This window comes from Alligator mississippiensis, chromosome 9, assembly GCF_030867095.1.
Source record: "Alligator mississippiensis isolate rAllMis1 chromosome 9, rAllMis1, whole genome shotgun sequence".
Lineage (NCBI taxonomy): Eukaryota > Metazoa > Chordata > Crocodylia > Alligatoridae > Alligator > Alligator mississippiensis.
The window spans coordinates 17,212,545-17,235,547 of NC_081832.1; the positions used below are offsets into that span (position 1 = coordinate 17,212,545).

Genomic DNA, 23,003 nt, shown 5'->3' on the forward strand with positions numbered 1-23,003 from the left:
CTGGCAAGTGAATTTGGAATGACTGAGATCTAGTAGACAAAAATGGACTAGAAACAGCAGGGGCAGTAGTGGTGCTAGTTTTGCCTCACTAGTGTCTCAGTTCATCTCTGGAAAGAGAACTTCTAGGGGAAGGGTTAAGCCCATTCATTCTTCTGCCTGTGCTGGGAACATGGTCTGTTAGTTCCAGTTGTGGCAGTGACAAGCTGTACATAACAGGGCAGAGCAGAAGACCAGCCTGTCTTGTCTGGTGTGCCAGTCTGTAGGTCAGAACAAAATCTTGACTCCAGCAGTGCGCAGTCCCCAAGGGTTCATCAGAAACTAGAAGTTCTTTGTTGTTTGCTTGGACTGTGTTGACCACATCAGGATCTTATTGCTTGACCGCTGCGTTGGTCCATTTACATTCTGAACCATGACCTTTAATAATGCTTCTTAGATTGTAGTGCACTAGGACAAAAGATTGTCATTTCTTCAGTACCTCCATGCAAGTGTAAGCCCAGGGACAGGACCAGAACATTTAAAAGCCTGTTTCATCAGACAGAATATTCATCCCAAGAGAAATCTCTTGAACCTCCCCCCCAATTTACACAGCCAGATAATCCACTTTACCTGAGACATCTTCCAAACTAATCAGATAACTAACAAGCCCAGGCACAAAAAAAAAAGGAAACTCATCAGCCCACCCCAATACTATACTTCCTATAAAACAAAACAAACCCTGCTTACCCCAGTCCCCAAGGAAGTAGCACACTAGAGGTCCTCTGAAGTCATTTCAAACTGGAAGGCAGATGCCACCAATCCAGAAGTCTCTTGCTACAACCATTTATGATCAAGAGCTCCCCACCACAAGGGGGCCCCAAAACACTAGAATAGAACCTGTGAGGTCTGGACATCAAATCTAGGCCCTGATACACACTTTCATTTCTAGGGGTAGAACATTTTCACTCCAAAATGATTGTGGGAGAGAGGGGTGAGGCAAAGGGAAACAGGCAGGAGAATTCTCAGGAAAGCAGATGAGCCTTTTCCCAGGCTCCAGTCCTGGTTCCCAGGAGGAGTTGAGCAGGGGAAGAGAGGAGAAGTATATAGACTTTTGCTTCCTACCCAAACTCCTTTCAGGAGAGGAGCATCTTGTCTTTAATTTCCACAAGTCAGGGACAAGACTCCTTGTGACAAGAATTACTTTAAGAGAGTTATACATTTTAATATGGAGAAAATAGCCTAAATATTTTAAACATTTCTTGCCTACCCTTGTTTCATACAACATTAAGGCTTACACACATCACATTTCTTAGTCATAGAATTACAGCACATTCACTCCCTGACTGTAGAACCTGAAGCCTTAGCGCATCTGCTTTTTTCCTCTTTCTGAGAAGGTACAACGTCCAACTGGAAACATCTCTTGCATTTTCCCTACACAGCATATAGGGATATGTAACATGGCATGTCTGTGCCCTTGCTCATGCACCTAGTAGAGAGTATTAGCCATTATTTTGATAACTCGGGTATATCTAATAAGAAGTGAGCAGGATCTGATATTTATATCACATTTAGTATACTTTCTTCAGCTATTTCTTAATCCCATAAAACAAAAATGAGTTTCAGGCTAAATCTTCATTTATAATTTTAAGCAACATATTGCTCTCTCACCTTCGGTATTCTCTCATTTTGCTTGGGATAGATGTTAAGTTTATTTAGCAGAAAATGCCAAAATGAGTCTTATTTATATTCCTACAGTTAAATGCAATACTCGCTTTTCTCCATTAATCTCGAGTTTCCCTTGATTTTCCATACATAAATTCCATGAGACAAAGTTAATTTTGTCATTCCTCAATAACACTTGAAATCTATGTTAAAATCCAAAATTGCTGGCATAAATATAATACTTTCAAAGGGATTCCTTAGCCCTTCAGCATAATTTTACAGAAATATTTTACAACCCTTGGATATACATCCAAGTACTTAAAGCAGCCTGAAGGATCTTTGGTAGAGTGATGATGTAGATGTGATGGTCCAGGAATTATGGAAGAGGCAAGGCTACAGAAAAAAACCCCACACACCTCAAACCACCGTACTTGTGTCTACAAGACCAGCACTCCCAAGCACAGCTAGCCTTAGGGGTGGGTGACCGCCTAGGGTGCTGTTGTCAGGGGGATGCCAAACACACATGCACATGAGCAGCTCACACAGCAGCACTCTCCTCCCCACCCCAGCTGATCCTCATCCCAGGCAGAAGAGGTAGTACCTAGCCCACCCCCTCATCTCCAGCTGCTGTTCAGCAGCAGCCAGGCTAGTTGCATGTGATCAGGGTGGTGCCTGCTCTAATTTGCCTGCTTTGCTCACCCCACAACAGCAGTACCTGCCCACCCACCTGGCACACCATGCTGCTCTGCCTCCCTGCCAGACTACACCCCACACACCTCCCCCCCCCCCCCTTCTGCCTGCAGCAGCACCACTGACTTTGCAGGGTGGGGGGCAGGGGAGGGTGCCAAATTACAAGTTCACCCAGGGTGCTATTTTCCCTAAGGCGAGCTCTGATGCCAAGAACACCACAAAAGCTGTATTCTACAGTCAGGTCCTCAGGTACCACCACATCTGCTCTGAGGAGAACATTCATGATGCTCACCTGCCCAGCCTAAAGTCCTTTATGCAACAAGGATACTCCAGTAGAGAAACAGACTATACATTTGAAAGCCATCCAAATACCCCACAGTAACCTGCTACAATACAAAAAGAAACCCTCCTGTGGCAGCACAACCCCTGGCGGTTACCTACCACCCCACACTGGAACCAAGCATAAGAATCAAACAAACTATAGCTTATACTTGAAACTGCTTTGTTCCACAGAGGCAATGAGATAGCAATTGTTTCATATTAAGGATGCCACATATTGTAGAAATATGTAAGAAGTCATGGGTAGAGCTGGCTTGGGTACCAGAAGCAGTTTAGCAGAAATACCATGGAGTTCTGCCTGGGCTATTTTACTTCACTTTTGAGCAAAACAAATTAGCTCTGCAGAAAGCTCCATGCTACCATACTGCTTTTGGTAGCAGAGCTAGTTCATACATGTCATGGAAAGCTACAGCTTTTAAGTGTACAGTGAGCCATCTTACCTACTGAGACCCTTGAAAGACAGACCATGCAGCTGAAGGATTCATGGCAGAGATGGAGCAGAAATCCCTTTTCTTCAAAGACCTTCCAAGTCTGACACTCCTCTTATTAATGTCTCCATTAGAAAAAGCTTGAAGTACACTCTAAGCACATTTTGAAAAAGATTTAAAAAATATCACACATGGGCAGGTTATTTGCCTGCCTATAGGCAAAAATAACAGTACTTGATCATTTGAGGAAATGCCCTCATAACACGACAGGCGGGTTTTAAAAATAAAAAGTACAGAATAAAAAATAAAAACAATCAGGAGATGTTGACCCTATTGTTGCCCCATTACTGGGGCAGCTAGCTATTAAAAGTGATGTACTTATGTTAAAAATAAATAAATACTGGATCACAATCAAATTTAACAAAAAAATATTGTACCAGCTACCCCAACAATTATTTAACAGTAGAACAATGATTCTTAGTCTGGGTGCCCTGGCATCCTGGGGTGCCTCAGGATCCTTTCAAGGGTGTTGTGGGGCACCACACAGTATTGGCACTGTTAAGTGCACAAACATGATTCACAAGAAAAACCCAGGCATTTCAAATGAGTTCCTAGCATTAAAAGCTAGAACCACCTGCTGTGGTCTTCCAGAGTTCTTTACAGCAGCGGAACTGTTCTTTCATTTTTCTGTAATCAAAACTAGTGAAAACTGAGAGCTGGTATTGTCCAAGGAGCCCCTTGAGCCTCAAGAGAAGTGCCTCATGTCTAATGAGGTTAAGAACTGCTACAGTAGAGAGAATACCATACTTAGAAAATTGAGGTTGTTCCAACTATTGCCATGGGCAGTAAGGAGGAGCTAAATGGCACTTGAGAATATTTGACCCTTTATACAAGGTCCGTGCATAGGGCTACTGGACACAATGGATTATATAACAGTCCAAACTCCTGGGATGTTCCTCAGAGGTGAGATTCCCAGATACAGCTCTTCCGACAAAAAAAAGCCACATTTCCCAGACACAATAGAAGGTCTGACCATGAGATCACTGAACCTGGGACACCATTTTAAATTTGGAATCTATATTTTAGAGAGACTGTGTGTCAGTTTAACACACCAGGTTTCAAAAGCTTGCTCAGCAGACAAAGAAGAAACCTTTCCTCCAACAGGTTAAATATAAAAAAACCAAACAGTGCTTCCACTCAGATAACTGAGCAAACTCCACCCATTGTGTACAACTGACTTTTAAAATATTTATCATTTGCACTATCAATTCAATGCTGATTATTTATAAATAAATGGGTTTCCACTATGTAAGTTTTTGTATAAAACCACCACATCATTGGTATTATTTGGAAAAACTGGTTTTATTGCACACTGTACTATGTGTTTGTTAAGAAAACAGAGCAATGTTTCTCCTTTTTGAAAATGACGTCAATTATTCAATCCACAGAAAAATATAGCAAAACAGGACACAAAAAGGAAGCAATTTGAACTAGAGTCCTCCTGGAAGTAATAGGACAACACTTTTCCCTTTTTCTGTATAGCAGCACAAGTATTATTCATTGCTTAGCTAATCAGCAATTAGACCTATCAAAAGAAAGTAGCATGAAGTCAAGTGTTTTTTATCTAAACAGACTCCAATTTTTGCACCAACTACATGCTTGGCTCTGTTAGATAACATCTTTAAAAGAAACAATTGTTTAAGATTTAAGTATTTTGAGCAACTGCCTATTCTGGCCAGATTCCAATGATTCAAACTTTTTCAGAAAGGATCTTTAATTTTCAACAAACCAGAGAAGTTTGACCTATGTTACAGCATACAAAATATTAGAAAGGATGCAGTATGACTACGTGGTCCAATATGTGTAAGAGAAAAGTTACTACAGGTAGCATATGGTAATAAAGATTAATATTCAATTTCACTGTTTGTATTAGCTGCTGTTTTGTACTTATTGTTGTATTACCTATTCTTCAGCTATGAAGTCATGTTCTTCCTTCAGGACAAAAAAAATAAATTATACCCATTATAAAATACATATTATGTTATACAATTATACTTGATATAAAAAATTATACTCCAGCGAAGCGCTTCTCTTCAGACTCTTGGGAAAATATGGACTTTGCTTGGGTTTCCTGCCAAGAGCTTTTCTAAGACTCAGGCTCTGCAAGGTGTCTTTGCAGATAGGCCTGTTCTGCTCGTGGAATGATTAATCTTTATGCTGTATTATTTAATTCTCTTACTAATTAGGTTGCTACAAGTGACACCAGTATTCTCAGGATTTAAATTGCTGTTATTGTGTACAACCCTAATCTATGCCAACATGTTGTTTGCATCTTTCGCCTAAAATACGTACTCACCATCTGATGTTGTGAGCCTAAATATATTTTTTCTCTTGGTGTCACTCTAGGAGATGTCAGTCAAACAAGAACCAATGCCAATGGGTTCTCTTTCTTCAGATGAAGTTGCATGGTCTTTTTTAATCTTTGTAGAGATAAAGTCAGTCTCAAAGAATAACATAAATCTGTTTCCAGGTTCTGATGCTCCTACCACCTCACTTTCTCTCATATGTGACCAGCAGTCAAACATGGAGCCATCCATCCTTAAAGGAATCATAAATTATTCCTGTTGATGCCTCCCACAGCCTCTCCCACTCTCCCAGAGATTCACACACACCCCTTAGCCCCACCGAGGTTGGCCCAGGAGGAAAGGAGCTTGCATGGACATTCACATGCACTAGGCGGGGGGCATGTGGCAATGCTGACCCAAAGGGTAGAGCAAAAGAGCAGGCTGTATGTCCTTGGCCGACTATCCCTGTCCCTTGCAAACTCCCCCTGCCTTGCCCACCTGTGCACCATGCTAGAACTGAGAGATTGGAGAGGGAGTGATTGTCTTGTGAGAAGTGTGCCCCCACAGGTAGTTGGGTATTCTTGTCTTTGATAGATTTTTTTGGTGTGTGTTCATTCTGGACACTTAAAATCTATCAAAGACAAGAATACCTAATTACCTGTGGGGGCACACTTCTCACAAGACAATCACTCCCGCTCCAGTCTCTCAGTTTTAAGCCTCAAAGGTAACTTACAAAACACCTTTCGTAGACCAGCCTACTGGACACAAAAAGTCATGGACTCAATATAGACATTGGATTTATAACGCATTACAACCTGCCTGATATCTGATTCACCAAGTACCTGCCAGACCTGACCTTTTACACTTTTCTTTCCCTCCCCCTCCCCACCAATTTTCCGCCTTTTGTCTTCCTAATTTCCAGCTATTTCCTTTTTCACAGACAGCCTCTTTTCTACCTTTGATTACTACTACTGTAGATTCTCCCTTACTCACCTTTGGCTCCCCTCCTTCCCTGCTTTACCTTTTGTTTTCCTAATTTCTACCTATTTACAGTCTCACTGACATCCTGTCACACTTTTAGTTTCCCTCATTCCTTGGAGTCTCAGAACAACAGAGACTTCCTATGCCTGAAGAAGGGTGATTGTACCTAAAAGCTTGCTAAGAACTCTTTTCCAACTACTCAGTTTAATAAAAGATAATCACATCTACCCAAGAATCTTCCCTTCCTTTTTTGGTGAATTCTTATGCTCTTGCTCATCCCTAGCAGCAGCTGCCAGGTCCTGGCACAATGGAGCCCAGACTTTCTGGACAGCAAAACAAACTTGAGATGGGTCACCCTCCCCACAGCCCCTTGGAGCCTGCCACCCACATGTAGAAGTTATTGCCATCCCATCCCCAAGTCCACCGGCCACAAGACACCACCCCCATTCCCTCAACCCCCTCCCCAGCCCACAGGCTGCTCCACCGTCTCCTCTCCGTCCCCTCACACGCAGTACACCTCTCCCTTGCCTATCAACCAGCAGTTCCCATGCCCACACTCAGCTCTACAGCCACTATTTTGCTGCTTCTCATCTCCCTACACACCAGCACCTTCTCCCACATGTCACAGCAACTGAGACCATCCTCTTACAGCTCTCCTGTGCCTGGCATCCCCTAAAAGCCATTGGAGCTAGACTTGGGGAGGGGGGGTGGGGAGGGCTGCCCCTGCTCTTAGTTTCTAAAGGCCACTGGTGTTGGAGGCATGCACAGGGAGCTGGGTTGCCTGAGGGGATGGGGGGTTTGGAAGAGGTGGCTGGAAGAGAGGCCTCTAGGCATCCTGCACCCTCTAGTGCTACCATGAGCTTTTCTTTCATAGATTTCATAGACATTAGGGGCTGGAAGGGACCTCATGAGATTGAGTCCAGCCCCCCTGCCAGAGGCAGGAAGTCTGCAGGGATCAAATGATCCCAGCAAGATAAGGATCCAAACGCCTTTTGAATGAATCCAGGGTGGGTGCTTGCACCACCTCTGGAGGGAGTCTGTTCCAGACCTTGGACACTTGGACTGTAAAGAAGTTTTTCCTTATATTGAGTCTAAATCAGCCTTCTAAGAAGTTTGTGGCTGTTAGATCTAATTATCCCTTGGGGAGCCCTGGTGAACAAGTGTTCTCCCAGATCCTGATGCACCCCCCTTATATACTTATAGGCTCACGCTGCCTGTAAGAAGTCCCCCCTGAGCCTTCTCTTCACCAGGCTAGAGTCCCATGTCCGACAATCTCTCCTCGTAAGGCTTGCTCTCTTGGCCTTTGATCATACAGGTGGCTCTCCTTTGAACTCTCTCAAGATTATCCACATCCCTCCTGAAGTGGGGGGCCCAAAACTGGATGCAGTACTCCAGTTGTGGCTTCACTAAGGCTGAGAAAAGCAGGAGGACGACATCCCTGGTTTTGCTTGAGATGCATCGGTGGATGCAAGCCAGAGTTTGGTTTGCTTTGCCAGCAGCATCTTATTGGTGGCTCATGTTCATCTTGTGGTCAATCAAGACCCCCAAGTCTCTTTCGGTCATGGTGCTAGTGAGCGTAGCACTGCCGAGCCTATAAGTATGATGCTGTTTTTTTCTCCTGAAGGTGGAGTACCCTGCATTTCTCTCCGTTGAATGCCATCAGGTTTTGGTCTGCCCCCTTTGCAAGTGCGTTCAGGTTGGCCTGCATCCCAGCTTGTCCTCCAGTGTGACCACCTTCCCCCATAGTTTAGTGTCATCCATGAACTTTGCCAGTCCACATCTGATACCCAAATCCAGATCATTAATGAAGATATTGAATTGTACCAGCCCAAGCACTGAGCCCTGGGGGACTCCACTGGTAACCTTGCACCACACTGATTTGTTCCCATCAACGACTACCTTTTGGGTCCAACCCCGCAGCCAGTTCCCCAGCCATCCACCTGTGAGATGGTCGAGGCCACAGTTCCCCAGCTTGGTCATGAGGACATCATGGGAGACCAAGTCAAAGGCTTTTTTGAAATCCAGATAAGTAACACCTACCTTGTCTTCTTTGTCCAGGCAATCTGTCACCTGGTCATAGAAGGAGATGAGGCTGGTCAGGCAAGACCTTCCAATAATAAAACCATGTTGGCTGGCATTTAGTAGGTTGCCTTCCACTAGCCTGTTGCAGATGAATCCCTCGATAAATTTTCTCCAAGATCTTTCCAGGGATGGACGTCGGACTGATAGGTCTGTAACTCCCTGGAGCTTCCTTCCTCCCTTTCTTGAAGATTGGGGCCAAGGATAACAAAAAGCTGGCTCTTTTCCAGTCTTCCAGTACATCACCCAAGTGCCACAAGCTTTCAAATATCTTGGCCATAGGGCATGCTATGATGTCTGCTAGCTCTTTTAAGACTCTCGGGTGCAATCCGCCCAGGCATGTGGACTTATGGATGTCAAGCCTCTTGAGGTTGTTCTCTTACTCGATCTACATCAGTTGTGGGCCCATCTCTCAAGCCACGGTTGCTTTGCATCCTGTCTGACAATGTGTGACCCCTGGGCAAGGGGAAAACTGATACAAAGTAATCGTTTAGGAGATTGGCCTTTTCTTGGGCGTCAGACATCAGTTGTCCCATTTGATCTCACAAGGACCCAACGTTGCTTTTGTTCTTCCTTCGACTTCCCACATATCTGAAGAAAAACTTTTTGTTATCTTTGATTCTGGTGGCTAGCCTGAATTCGGTTACTGCTTTGGCTTTTCTGGACCGCTCCCTACAGGTACGGGCTAGTGCCGAGTAGTCCTCCTTGGTGATGATTCCAATTTTCCATCTGGTGTAGGCTTCTCTTTGTTTCAGGAGACCCAGAAGTTCCCTGTTGAGCCATGGGGGCTTCCCTGCCCTCTGACAATATTTCCTGCAGGACAGGATGGACTTCCCTCACACATTCTTTAGGAACAACCATTCCTCATGGACTCCCCTTCCTAGAGGGCCATGGTCCCTTAGTGCTTGACCAGTCTTCTGACTTTGTGAAAGTCAGCCTTCCCAAAGTTGAGGATTTTTGGTTTACTGAGGGAGTTGCCCACCCTGTGTTGGACAGAGAAAGCAATCAGTTCATGATTGCCAACACCAAGCTTGCCCTTGATCCTCAGATCACTCACCAGGTCATCCCCTTTGGCCAGAACCAGATCCAGCAGTGCCTCTCCCCTAGTTGGCCCACAGACCTGTTGCGTCAGGTACAGGTTGTCAATGCAGGCAAGAAAGTTACGCAACCAGGCACACTTGGCCATGTGCTCTTAAGCCATCAGGGAAGTTGAAGTCTCCCATGACGCTCATACATTAGAAACATATGGTCTTCAGTAGTTTCCTATTGAATACGAGATCCAGTTCTTCTTCTTGGTTTGGAGGTTTGTAATAGACTCCTACAAGTATGTCGCCTTCCCTATGCTCCCCACTGTATTTTAACCCAGAGGGTCTCAAGATGCCCTCCATGGTTAATGAACTCAGTTTGAAGGGAAGTGTACTGCTCCTTGACATAGAGCTACACCATCGCCCTTCTTCCCAATACAATCTTTCCTGTTGAGAGTATAGCCTTCTATACCTACCAACCAGTCATAGGAGTCCCACCAAGTCTCCGTATCCCTACGAGGTCATAATCTTTATCAGTCAGGAGAAGGGCCAGCTCCTCTTGCTTGTTACCCAAGCCCCTGGCATTTGTGTATAGGCAGTTAAGTCTGCCATGGGAAACCCTAGGCTTCTTTATGTGCTGGGATGCGACCTTTCCTTGGGCTGTCATCAGAGTAGGTTCCCTTGGGCTACCTAAGCTGTTACTACTGCGATTGGCATGACCTGGGCTAGAACTGCTGATTGATCGCCCATCCCCCAGTGATCTTAGCTTAAAGCCCTGTCGAGTAGGTCAGCCATTCTGGCCAAGAGCTTCTTCCCTTTCCAGGTGAGGTGGAGGCCATCCCTTCCCAACAGTCCACAACCTCTCTCACTGAAGCGTGGAGTGTGGTCAAAGAAGTCAAACCCCTCGCGATAGCACCATCACCAGAGTCTTCTGTTCACCTCACGGATGCACCTATCCCCCTAGGGCCTGTGACCCGTGACTGGGAGGATTGATAAAAAAACTGTCTGAGCCCCCAGGCCCTTTAGCCCAGCCCCCAGAGCCCTGTAGTTACGCATGACCTGTTGGGATTGCTCCGAGCCATGTCATTTGTGCCCAAATGGATGAGTAGCATGGGATGGTGGTCTGAGGGCTGGATGAGTTTGGGGATCCTCTCAGTCACATCATAGACATGAGCCCCAGGGAGGCAGCAAACTTCCTGGGCTAGAAGGTGGGGCAACAGATCACACCCTCTGTCCCCCTCAGGAGAGAATCGCCCACCATGATTACTCTGTATCTTCTTCTGGGTGCAGTTGCTGGTGGCCCTCCTTTATGCCAGTGGTTCTCAACGTGTGATCCACAGACCCCTGGGGGACCATGAACAATATATAAAGGGTCCATAAAAGATAGCTATGATCAATCGAAAGTATATCAATACCCACACTTACAATTCAAAGGGGTCCAGCACCTCCATTCGAAATTTCCAAAGGGGTCCATGCCTCCATTCAATATTTTTTAGGGGTCAGCAAATGGGAAAGAGTTTGGAAGCCACCACTTTATGCCTTTCTGTTCCCCCCCTCCCCAAAACATAGGGCAATTTCTGCATCTGTTTCCCTCCAAGGACAGTTTAACAGTGGGGGAAAAAATCCATTTGTCCACATCAAAGATGATCCATTCCCACTTTATCCACCTCATCCTGTTGGGGACAAACTGTCCTCACTGCAAAGGGAGAAGAGAAGTCCCCCAGGTCCCATGGGGCCAACTGGCATGAAAAAGTCTCTGGCTCTTGCCTCCTCTCAGCACACAGCATCCAGCTTTGTCCATTAAAAAAAAATTCCCTCAGGCCCGGCACCCCCCACAAGCACCATCTCTTCCCCTCAAGGCAGCCTCACACAGGGGGAGGTGTAACCTTCGTCACACATGTCAGAGCAGGGTCACAGGGAGAGAAGGGAAGGGCAGAAAACACATGCACTTCCCCCAGATGTGATCTCAGGGGCTAGAGCTCAGGTGCAGGGTGCTGCTCCTTCTCAGAGGGATGACAGTCACCCAGAACTAAGCTGGGTCTGGCATGAGATGGCCCTTTTCCCTTGGGGTCAGTGGGGCTGGGACTAACCAGGGATATGGGGGGGGGGCCCATTCCTCAGCACTGGATCCCATTTCTCCTCTAAATCCCTTGGCATGAAAGAAAATGCCTGGGAAATAGCTGTTTTATTAGGAAAGGGGACAAGGAGACATTTGGGGCTTTTTCCACCAGATTTTCTATGGAATTCACAAAGTTGTGCTTTTCCTCTGTGGTTTCACCACTGGTCTGAGTCTTTGAAGCTACAACTACCAGCTCGGGACAATAGACCACAATAATAAAAAGGGGGTAGAAGGGAAGAAGCACCATTAATCTGTTTACATTGTTGAAGGTTAGCAGTATGGGGGGATCCAGTCCAGCTGGAACCCACAGAAGATGCTCAACCTGGGTGCAGGGGAAGGAAGGGGGTGGATTTCAGCTACTGCCCCAAACACATAGACCCGAGCATGGGGTGAAGGAGGCTGGGAGCAGTACAAAGCTGTGACATATGGTACAGCAGGGCTGTTCTTTCTCAACAGGACTGCCCCTGGTCCAGAACAATGGTGCTGTCCAGAAACAGGGTCCTTGGACCTAGAGGTCTTGGGTGCCCATCCAGGAGATAACTGCTTGGTATGGGGTGCTGGGGTCCTGGGGGAGAGGAAAAATAGCCCCACATCAGGGATGGTTCCTTGCTGTCCCGCACATGCTCCTCACCTTAACAGGGGTGTCTGCTCTGAGAACTGGAACTGCAGACACCTGTCAGTGGGGTCATCCCCAGGACACCCCAAGAAGTCCAAGTCCTTCCCTCCCATCACTTCATTCTCATGCCTCCCATCCCTCTCAGGCATGTCCCCATGGCTTGAGAGCTGCCCTGGGGACATGGCAAGACCCACTGCTTCCCCTGTTCCTCTTCCTGGGAGCCAGAGCACGGGGAGAGCTCCTATCAGGGGGCAGCCAGGCTGGGGGAACCCCTTCCCCCCCAACTCCAGACCACACACTGGGGGCTCCTGAGGAAGGAGGGAAATGGGATCAGGGAAGTTACTGAGGACACCCCAATCAGTCCCCTTTCATTCAGCTGTCATCTCCGAGGGCCCAAGAGCTGGGAAGAAAACCCGGGAGTCCTGATACCTCAAGCCCTGCTTTGTCCTAACCTGCTAGACACTTCCCTGGAGCAGGAATAGAACCCAGGAGTCCTGACTCCCCTCCTGCTGATTCTGGCACTCCACAGCCTGACATTACTGAAGGCACCTTATGTTTCCCACTGTCTTGTTTTCTTCAGACCCTGGTGCACCCTGGTCTTGGGGAGCTTATTTCTATGCTGTGACTGACGCAGGCTCTGAGCTCCTCCTCAGGTTTGCTTCCTGAGCTCCAGAGTATTTATCTGGAGGGAGACCTCTTCTGCTTTGGGCTGGGCTGAGGGATCCACTACAGCCCAGGTGCAGGGGGCAGCCTTGGTCGTGGCACATGCAACTGGTCCTGCCACCCCTGGGTGCATGGTGGGGTGGGAGGCAGCACCGCAGCTGGACTCAGCTTCCTGGCAGCCACTACCAGCCTGCCCTGCACCCACCACTGGGGGAACCAGACAGAGCAGGTCAGTGTTCAGAGTCTCTGTGGAGACCAGCCCAGGATCCCCATGGGCAGGGTGCACTTGGTCAGGCAGATGGGATGAGGCCATAGGCAGGTAGGGAGCAGCCTGCAGGAGTGGAATGGGTAGGCATAGGCTTGGAATCAGGGTGGTGACAGCGCAGGGCTAGGGCCTGAAGCGGAGCTGTGATTTGCTCCTGGCACACCCCTGCCTGCAGAACCAGTGCCCATCACAGGGATGTGTGGGGAGTAGATCGCAGCTCTGTCCTGGGCCATGGCCCCATGCTGTCAATACCCCATGATCCCGGCCCTGTCTGCCTGTCCCAACTGCTCCCCACCTGCTCATGGGCCCATCCCAGTCTCCATGGCAGCAGGCCCCAGCCCTGGGCTGTCAAAAAACCCCTCATCAAACTTCCCAGCTCTGTCTGACCCCTAAACAGCAAGAGGCAGAGGGTCCCAGTGGGGGCCTTGTTGCAACACTGGGAGCAGTCTTGGCCCCTGCATGTGGAACTCACAACAAGAGGGAGCAGTGGGTGTACCCCCACATAGTGTCCTCACACCAGGCAGGTCTTGGTCTCCCTGCACCCCCAAAGCAAACATCCATCTGGGCCAAGCATGCCACACAGTGGCCCCTCATGTCAGCTGTGACATTGGGCTCTGCCCCATCAATGCCAGGCCTGGGTCCTGCTGGAGAATAACTTGTTTAGGGGATGGGAAGGAGGCCACTGGAGGCAGCAAGGGGCCACAATGCCAAAATGAGGCTATGCGAACATATCTGTGGCCACCACCCCTTCCTGGGAACAACCAGAATTCAATAGTAAAGCAAAGGCCCAATGATCAAACTTGCTGAGCCAGTCCCTGAGCTGGCAGCAGAGGCCCTCGCTCAGGTACTAGTGATTCCATAGGGGGCTGCAGCCTTTGGCAACCCTCATGGGAGCACGGCCTAAGGGACGGCTGGATCCAACTAGAGCAGGAGGTTGTGAATGCTTTGGCCCACACAAGCTAGATGCATACAAGGGTCTGATTCTGCCATGAGACAAGGAGCATTTCAAGGATCAGAGACACAGCACTATCCCAGAAACCCTCCCTCAATGACAGTCTCACAAATAAGCAGGGGCAAGCCCTGGGGTTGTGCCTTATCCCCGACCCCCACAAAGATAACCACCAGCTCCCTTCCTCACCCCACACATACCTGCATCTCCTGGTCCCACTCCACCAGACAGGCCCATGGCCCCCAGCTGCAACCTGGTAGGAAGTGAGAAACATTAGTATAAGGAGGCCTCGTACCCCAGTACATTCATCTGCCTGCTCAGCCACCTCTTGCCCACAGTCTGTCCATTTGTCCCTGCATTCACTCTGACCCTACCCCCAATCACCCAGCCCAGCCCAACCCAGCCCAGCCCCTTTTGTGGCTGTCCTGGTGTGTGTGCTAGAGTCTGTCCCTTGGCTTGGGGTGGTCTCTTGGCACCTATAACAAAAAGGGGGTGGAGGGAAGGGACACACCCCAGAATCCCTGTCCACAGTCTCATCCTCCCCTGTAGCCACAGTCCAGTCCTTTAGTTCACTGACTGGCTGCTAGAGGGGAAAGCGCCCCCCCTGACTCAGGAAGCACCAGCCACCCATGGTCCAGACTGTGGAATAAGTTCCCTCCAGAGGGTGGTGCAATCACCTACCCTGGAACTCTTCAAAAGGAGACTAGACAGTCACCTTGCTGGAGTCACCTGACCCCACTTGTCTTTCCTGCCTAGGGGCCTGGACCTGACGATCTTGCAAGGTCCCTTCCAGCCCCTTACAGTCTATGAATAGGCCACTGGAACCTCCCCATCCCCTTCTCTTTGTGCCAGCACAGCACAGAGGGCCACACTGGAGGCATCAGTCTGCACCACAAAGTGCCATGAGTGTTAGAGTAACCCCTGCACCCAACCCAACAGACATTTGCCTGTTGAGGGTGGGGTGGGAAACAAGCTCCACTTTGGAGCCCATCCAGCAGAAAAGCCAACCTGCAGCCTCTCTCTCCTAGACCTGTCCCCACCACCACCACCTCTGCTGTCTGCAGAAAGGGAGGAGGGAGAAGGGGGCTGGAGCTGGGGTTTGCTCAGCCTGCAGGGGAGATCCAATCCATGCCCCCCCGCCCCCCTCCCGCCACTTTCCAGCTTAGGCTGGGCAAACCCTAGCTTACAGCTCCTTCAACTTCCCTTCCTGAGGACAGCAGGGAAGTGGGAGGAGGGAAGCTGGGTTGGGCTGTATCAGCTCAGTTCCCCTGTGAAGGACTGACAGTAGTTCCCTGCCTTCATCTGATCCCTCTTTGGAGTAATTTGTTGTACAATCAGCCACTTTTAAAGCACTGCAGCTGTGCACTTGTCACACCATGGCTGCAGAGTGCTTTCAGGGGGCCAATCACAGGACACATCACTTCTGTCCGTGCCCAAGAGTAAATAAGATCATAGTTTAATTCTTTCTTAGGAGTTATCTTGAACAAAAGAGGGAAGGGTCCTGACTAACAGAGAATAGCTCTTAGCAGACAGTTTGCTGATCCCACAGACATTACAACTTTAAAGTCCTTTAAACTGACAGGGTTCAAGAGATTTTATCAAGGTATATGCAAAAGAAAGCTACCCCTTTATAAAAATGAAGTCCTAAGCAGGCAGTGGTAGCAACAGGCTCCTGTCCTGAATTAGCAGATCTTAAAATTATCTAGCGCTGTTAAACGAAAGCATGCAGGTAATGATTTGTAATGTATTCTTTCCAGTTCTGTGTGGTGGCCTTCTTACTGAAGGGGAAATATATGAATGCCTCCAACTGAGAGAAGTAAACCATGGAAAAAGTGGTTTGAAGGAGGGGAACTGTTTGGAAAAGTAAAAAAGAAATCTGGATAAGTGTGATGATTTGTTGACTCAGGTGGGGTGGGGGATTGCCAGGTATTTGGGATTGAGCAGCACCTGCACATTGCAGGGCATCCCCAGAACTCAGGGCAAGTGAATAAAGTAACCCACATTTTAAAAACAGTTTTAAGAAAAGTAGTGAGCCATCAAAGAAAAAGACTGGGATTTAAAATTGCCTTTAATCCTCATGGCTCTGTGGAAAACAGTTTCTGTCCAGCATGGCCACTGCTGAGCCTGGACAGGCGAGTCTGGAGCAGGCATGGGGCACGCTGGGTCAGAGCTGTGTGCACAAGTCCCCACCAGTACCACAGTACTGGGGCCAGCAGTGGCAGCAGCCAGAAAGAACCACCACTGCCTAGAACGGCAGTCCAGCCATGGAACCACTCCAGATGGGACCAAGGGACCCACCATAGGCTGGACAAAGCCCCTTTGCGGGCCGGATCTGGCCTGCAGGCCATGTTTTCCCCATCCCTGATCTGGAGCCATAAGAAAACTGGGATCTTGAAAAGACATTTGAAATCCAAGCTCTTTAGATCTTTTAGAAATACCTTGTTGATCATCCTCTTTAGTAAATCCAGTCCACTTGTAAGTTTTTTTTCAGCCTCCTTTCCTGCATCTTTTCTGTCAGTTTTGCCATTTTCCCAGTCTATATGCTGGTGGGAGTCTGGAGAAGTAGAGTGATTAGTCAAGGCAGGGGGAAGAACTTACAGCTTGAGCAGGTTCTTTGGTGCCTGACATCCAGTTTGGACATTCCCTGTATTCCCCAGGTTTACTGTCATTGCAGTGTTATTTACTGGACTTGTAATAGGAGATGGAGGAAGTAAAATGACAGTGGACAGCGAAGAGTGGAGCAATGTGGTTCACCATCCTTCTTTTTTTGGAGCAGTTTGATCTTTGAAGTCCTATCTTACTTCCTCTGTCCAATGTGATGGACCAGCATGATCAGTTCTAGATGGTGGCAAATCTACACATTGCTCTCTCACCTTGGTGTCAAATGGCATCAAAACAGAAACATATGAAAACACATTGTTAAGATGCAGGAATGAACCCCCAAAATACTGCCTCTGTCTGCTTAGGCAGCTCGGCTCCCAACTCACCACATGCTGTCCAAGCTCATCGGAGCCTGCAAGATCACAGAACATTTATTGTGACGTGGCAAGTGCAACACGTCTGTTCTGCAAATGCCAGCCAGTGGGTGGTGCACTTCCACACTGTGGTCATCTCCTGTTGCTGCTGGCTGTTGCCTGTGGGGGCCTCAAGGTTTCCATCTCCAGCAGGTGGCCCCACTGCCCATGATGTTGTCATTATTTTATTCCAAATTAAAAAGGAGGAACCATTCCTCAGGAGCCCACATTGGCACCTGTCTGGCTTCCACTCCACTCTCTTCTCAGAGATAATTTTTTAAGTGGACCTGAAATGCTTTTTGAGTTTGTTCCCATTTCCAATTTGAGATTTTTGTTCTGTAAAGATCAATTTCTGCTTCAGAACTTCTTTTCATGACTTTTAAATATATAGTGGTCAACAGCCTTCTACTCCCAACAGATTCAACTTCTTGCTAACATTAGTGCTATCTTCCTATGATGCATGTCTGCCTCTACTCAAAACTCATTCACTTACAGTTGCTATGCTGTTTTGTTAAAGAGGTGATATTATGTCTGTCAAGTGGTGACATTGCATACAGCTGGTGGTTAACATGTACAATCTGTTGTTGTGTTTTGATAGAAAAAAATGTTATATGAATTTCTAAGCGCAAGGGTTAGTATCTTACACAGCTGGTGACTTCACCTACAGGAAGGTATTGATGTAATCACAGTGCTGGTTCTACTGATAGAATTCCCTGAGTACACACACGTCATTCGGACTGAGTGCTTTTTAGATTTAGAATATGCATTTTACAAACTAGATTAGCTGAACTGAAATGACTACTCTCGTTCTTGATTGTGAGGACCCATAGTATATTCATACTTCTACAGTTCTGCCTGCAAATATCCCCCACGTCCTGTGCTTTTTTTCATCCAGAAAAGGTTACCCCAAGTATACTGATTAGCTAAGATGTCTTCATGCCACAATTTTCCTGCAATAGCACTTCCCAAGACTGGAAATCTAGCAAGCAAACAAAAGTATGTGCAAAATATTTTTCATTGTTATTGTAGCCACTTCCTTGGTTTTGGTTAGAAGCCAGAGACCTTCACCTATTGTGAAGCTGCAGCTTTTAAAACAGGGGCTGGACTTTAATAGTGTATGACATGAGAGGTAGGTAGCGATGGCAGCCACAGCAACAGCAGCTGGAGTTAAGAGAAAGAACTAGCAAGAAATGCAACTGGCAAGGAACAGAAAGGGAATAAAAAGGGATTCTATAAGTATGTTGGAAGTAAGAGGAAGACCAAAGAAAGCATAGGACCTTTATAGAATGCACAAGGCAATCTAGTTACTGAGGATGGAAAAAAATCCAAGGTACTTAACAGCTTTTATATTTTAATGCTTACAAATCATGCCAGTCACCAAATGACGAGTGCAGTTGGAAAGAAAAATAGTGAAGGAGGCAAACAGCCTAGAGTAGTGTAAGAATGAATACGGGATTCTTTAGAAAAACTAGATGCTTTCAAGTAGGCAGGGCTGGACAGAAAATACCCTGGAGCAGGGGTTTGGAAGCCTTTTGCTGGTGCAGGCCAGAGTTTATGACCCAACTGTTTCTGCAAACTAGAAATCTCTGCCCCCCACCCCAAACAAGTGGCTGCCAGATTCCCAGCCCCTCTGCAACAGGGGTCAACTCAGACACTGAAGAGCAGCAGGCTCTGCAGCAAAAAAGTCCCTAATGCCAGTGCAGCACAGCTCTGTAAGACAAATTTCCAGTGACGGATTGGATCTCTTGGTAGGCTGTTTCTCACCCATGGACTATATAGGTTGCTGACCCTTGCCTTAGATTACTGAAGGAATTGGCTGAGGGAATTTGAGCCACTGATCATCATTGTTGAGAACCTGTGCCACATGATGCCTCAGGTGACTAGTAAAGGGCAAATATAGTCCCCATCTTTAAAAAGGAAAGAGAACTTTGGGAAGCACAGACCCGCCAGCCTGACTTCAGTCATCAAGGAATCTAGTTCAGAGCAGCTGGAGGAGAACAGGGTGATCAGGAACAGCCAGTGTGGATTCATCAAGAGCAAACTGTGCCTGACCAATTTGATTTTCAGTGATTATAAGGGGACAGGCTCTGTGGATGTGGGGAGGGCCAGGAACGTGATACAGGCAACCGCTGCTTAGCACTCTTAATTGGTTCCTGAAAAACCGAGCATTAAGCAGAATAGTGTTAAGCGAAAACAATTTTCCTCCGTGCTGTATGATACCTGTGAGTGTTATAACGAAACTTGCTGAGCGCTAAGTGGAATCAGGTATCAAAATAAAATGTTATAGTGAAAAAGCGCTAAGCAAAACAGTGATAAGCAGGGGTTGCCTATATATGTCTTGATCTCAGCAAACTTTTGATACCATTTCCCTCCCAATGTTCTCATTAATAAGCTACAAAAATACAGATTAGATAGACATTCTGGAAAGTGGATATATAACTAGTTGGATCATCTTGGTCAACAAGCAGTCCACAATGGCTCAAGGTCTACTTGGGAGGAGGTATCATGGGGTTGGTTCCCCAGGAGTCTCTGCTGAGTCCAGTATTGGTTAACATCTTCAATAATGATTTGAAGAACAGGACTAAGTGCATGCTTAGCAAATTTATTGATAACACTGAGTTGGGAAGAGTGGCAGACAGTCAGAGGGTACAACTAGGATCCAAAACAAACTGGTTAAACTGGAAAAATGGTCCATAATTAATAATACTAAATTCAAGTGCAAAGCCCTGCCCCTTGGGATGGAATAATTGCATGTACAAATACAGACTGAGGAATGATTGGCTAGGCTGCAGGACCACAGAGAAGGACCTGTGGGTTACAGTGGACCAAGAGTGTGTACTTAATGCAACCTAGAGAGGTTACCTAGAGTGGTTGTGGAATGGACATCCATGGACATTTTCAAGAGCATTTTCAGACACTTGCCTGGGGCAGTTTATTAAGGGATGACCCTGCCTTGAGCAGGCAGCTGGACTACATGACCCCATGAGGTCCCTTCTACTTCTATTTTCCTAAGATTCTGAAGAAAAAGCTTCTCTCGCTCTGCAGATGGAAAAGAATGGCAGCATGGCTGATCACGTTCCCCAATTACTTGGTAGCCAGTTTGCCCTGCAAAAAGGACATCTGAGCTCCTCCCCTCCTACAGTGCATGTGAGGTAGGGGGACAATCCAGGGAGAGTGGCAGCAACAAAAAGAATGAGCAGGTACTTGTTCCATTGGTGTAGGTCATTGATAAACCAGAACTAGAATAAACTTGGGGAAAGTCACTGCTCCAGAAAGCCTAGGAATGATGTTGGAACCCATAATGTCTGGTACAACAAGCAGACAAACTCATTTCTTCAGCCCCTTAAGTTTTATATAGGAGATGATAGCAGGGTGTCAGCAACAGGCCGAGGACCAGCGATGAAGTAGATGGGGGGAAATGGATGGAAGTCCTCCACCAGATGGAAATAATTAAGGAAAGGATCACGAAGTGTACTGCATATGTTATTACTGGATAGTTCCCAGGCAAGTTGGGTTAATAAAGCTGTAATCTAATTTCTGTCAGTGACTGTCAACCAAGGTGCTGTGGCACCCTTTGGGTGCAATGAGATCCTTTGAGAGGTGCCACAAGAGGTGGGAAGAAGCAAGCAGATGAATGCAGGCTCATGCTCTCCCTGTCTCACCACTCTCCTAACCCCATCCCTTAAGCCCTCTGCAAAGAGAAAAGGACCAATACATGCATTAATTTTTGGAATGGGGTGCCATTCAGATCTCAAAAGTTATGGAGGTTCCTTGAGTCTACATAAGTTGGGAACCACTGGTCTAGGTTATCAGCTTCTACTACCATACCTACATCAGAGGCATCATGACATGGCTGTGCAACAAAAACACAGACATAACAGTACTGGCAAAAAACTGTACTTTTCCCAATGTAACTAGTTTCACTTTTTGGGTGTGTTTTACTATATCAGTATACCATTAGTTATGTTTTGTCATTAAAATGTACTGATATAAGCTGAGCTTCTCAAACAACATGGGGGAGATGTTTGCAATACATGTACACAGCCTTTTTGGGACCAGATACAGAAGAGCAGATCACCCAATGTTTAGGGTGCCTGTAAGATGCCCCTGAACTCTGCCTGGTGCCAAGAATAAAGAGAACTAAGAAAAATACTAAGTGGAAAAATGAAGTGGTTAAAAGCCCCAAGGTTGAAGTTTTCCCGAAATGGAGAGAACTGGAAAAAGGTTTAAGCAGGGTTTCTCACACTATCACCATCCAATTACTGTTAGCAAAAAAAGCAACCAGTCAGAAGACATCTTTATTTCTGAAGCAGTTGGAATAGATGGAAAGAAATACATTTGAAAAAGATACCATTTATAATAGTACCAGGAGAAGAAAGCACCAATGACTGGATTAAAGGCACGTCAGGTTCTTGGTCACATCAAGAATATGCCTTTACTGGAAGGCCAGAAGACCAAAGAACTAAGACAACTGAGAAAGCTTAGAGGCATCTCTAAGAGACATCCTCTACCTGACACATCACTGCCACCAGGCCAGAATAACCCCAGCCACAACTGCAGAAGTCGGAGACTATAAAAATACCTGAAATGGAAACTAGCGGTCAATAGTTTGTCATTTATAACCAAAATCTTTTAAATGTATTTCTTCATTAGGAGTCTTACCTCTACTAGAAATCTAAAGTATCATAGGAGAGTCAAGCATGAGTCCAACTCTCACAAAGTTTTCCTAAAGATGTTCATCTCTGCCCTTTGAAAGTGCTTATTCTGGTGCTAAAGTTGACTATAGTTTAGCTGAGAGCTCACAGGGAGATGGACAACGGGTATCCACAGCGCTTGAAAACCAAGAGCGGGGAAGTAGAGAGAAGACATTTCTGGGCGAGAGGCCTGAGATTTCTAAAGCCGCTGGCATGTCTGCAGCCACCTCTGAAGATCAGCAGGATCCGTGTACAGGTTTCCCTCACTTTGCGCTGTGCATGTGTTCCTGGAAAACGGTGCATAACTCGAATTCACATAAAGGGAACCCGCTTTACAAGGTAACAAATAGGGATGTGTTTTGAGACCCTGACTGTACTGACCCCCAGACTCATTTCTACCACTTTTACAAGACAATCTCGGTACTTACCAACAGCAGACAATGCACACAAGTGCAGGGCATTATCATAATGGGGACGGAAACTACAGAAACACGTGTTGCAGGCAGCGAGCGGAGCACAGGCCCACACAGGAGGCTGTATTTAGGTGCGATGCACCCTGACTGCGGGCTTCCACCTCGCTGATTGCATAAGAGCAAATTCACCTCCCATATAACGAACTTTTGGTATAAAAAGGGTCATCCCATGAGAGCGAATTCGCACATACAGAACCCGCATCAAGCGAGGGAAACCTGTGCGTGGCCTCTACCCGACTACGATTCATTGGTTTCTCTAGCAAGCCTTCCTAAAAGCCGAGTGTCTGTGCGACCGCAGCCCGAGGCTTGCAGGCTCCCCAGCGCCGCGGGGCCAAGCAGCAGAGAGCGCAGGGCTGCGCCGCCTTCCTGCTCTCCCCGGGGGACAGGCTACAACCAGCCGCCAGCCACACTGTAATAACGGCTCATTCTGACAAGAGAGCCGAGGCCCCAACGACGTCGCGCCACAGCGGGCAGGGAGGCAGGGTGTCATTCTGGAAGCAGCAGACGCAGCCTGTCTCCCCTTGTTCCTCACGCCGTCCATTACACTCCTCGAGCGGCGGTGCTCAGCCTGGCGGGCCTGCCCCCACCTCACGCGCGCAGGACCCGCGTTCGAGCCACATCCGGCCCCGGGGCCCGCTCGCTCCCATCAGCACCAGTTGAGGCCCCCGGCCTGCCCGCCGCACTG

At 47.3% G+C, this 23,003-nt stretch overlaps 1 long non-coding RNA gene across 2 annotated transcripts in view; it reads right to left on the reverse strand.

The window, feature by feature from the left end:
* Nucleotides 1–23,003, reverse strand: part of LOC109282476 (uncharacterized) — a 31,826-nt gene that overhangs the window by 8,326 nt on the left and 497 nt on the right. Inside the window, exons 1-2 of one of the 2 annotated variants that reach the window (XR_009464327.1) lie at nucleotides 16,576–22,948; nucleotides 14,338–14,390 (exon numbers count right to left, since the gene is read on the reverse strand). This is a non-coding gene — a long non-coding RNA (uncharacterized LOC109282476). Of the gene's footprint in view, nucleotides 1–14,337; nucleotides 14,391–16,575; nucleotides 22,949–23,003 lie in introns of those variants that run through there. The other variant, XR_009464328.1, reaches the window with a different exon arrangement.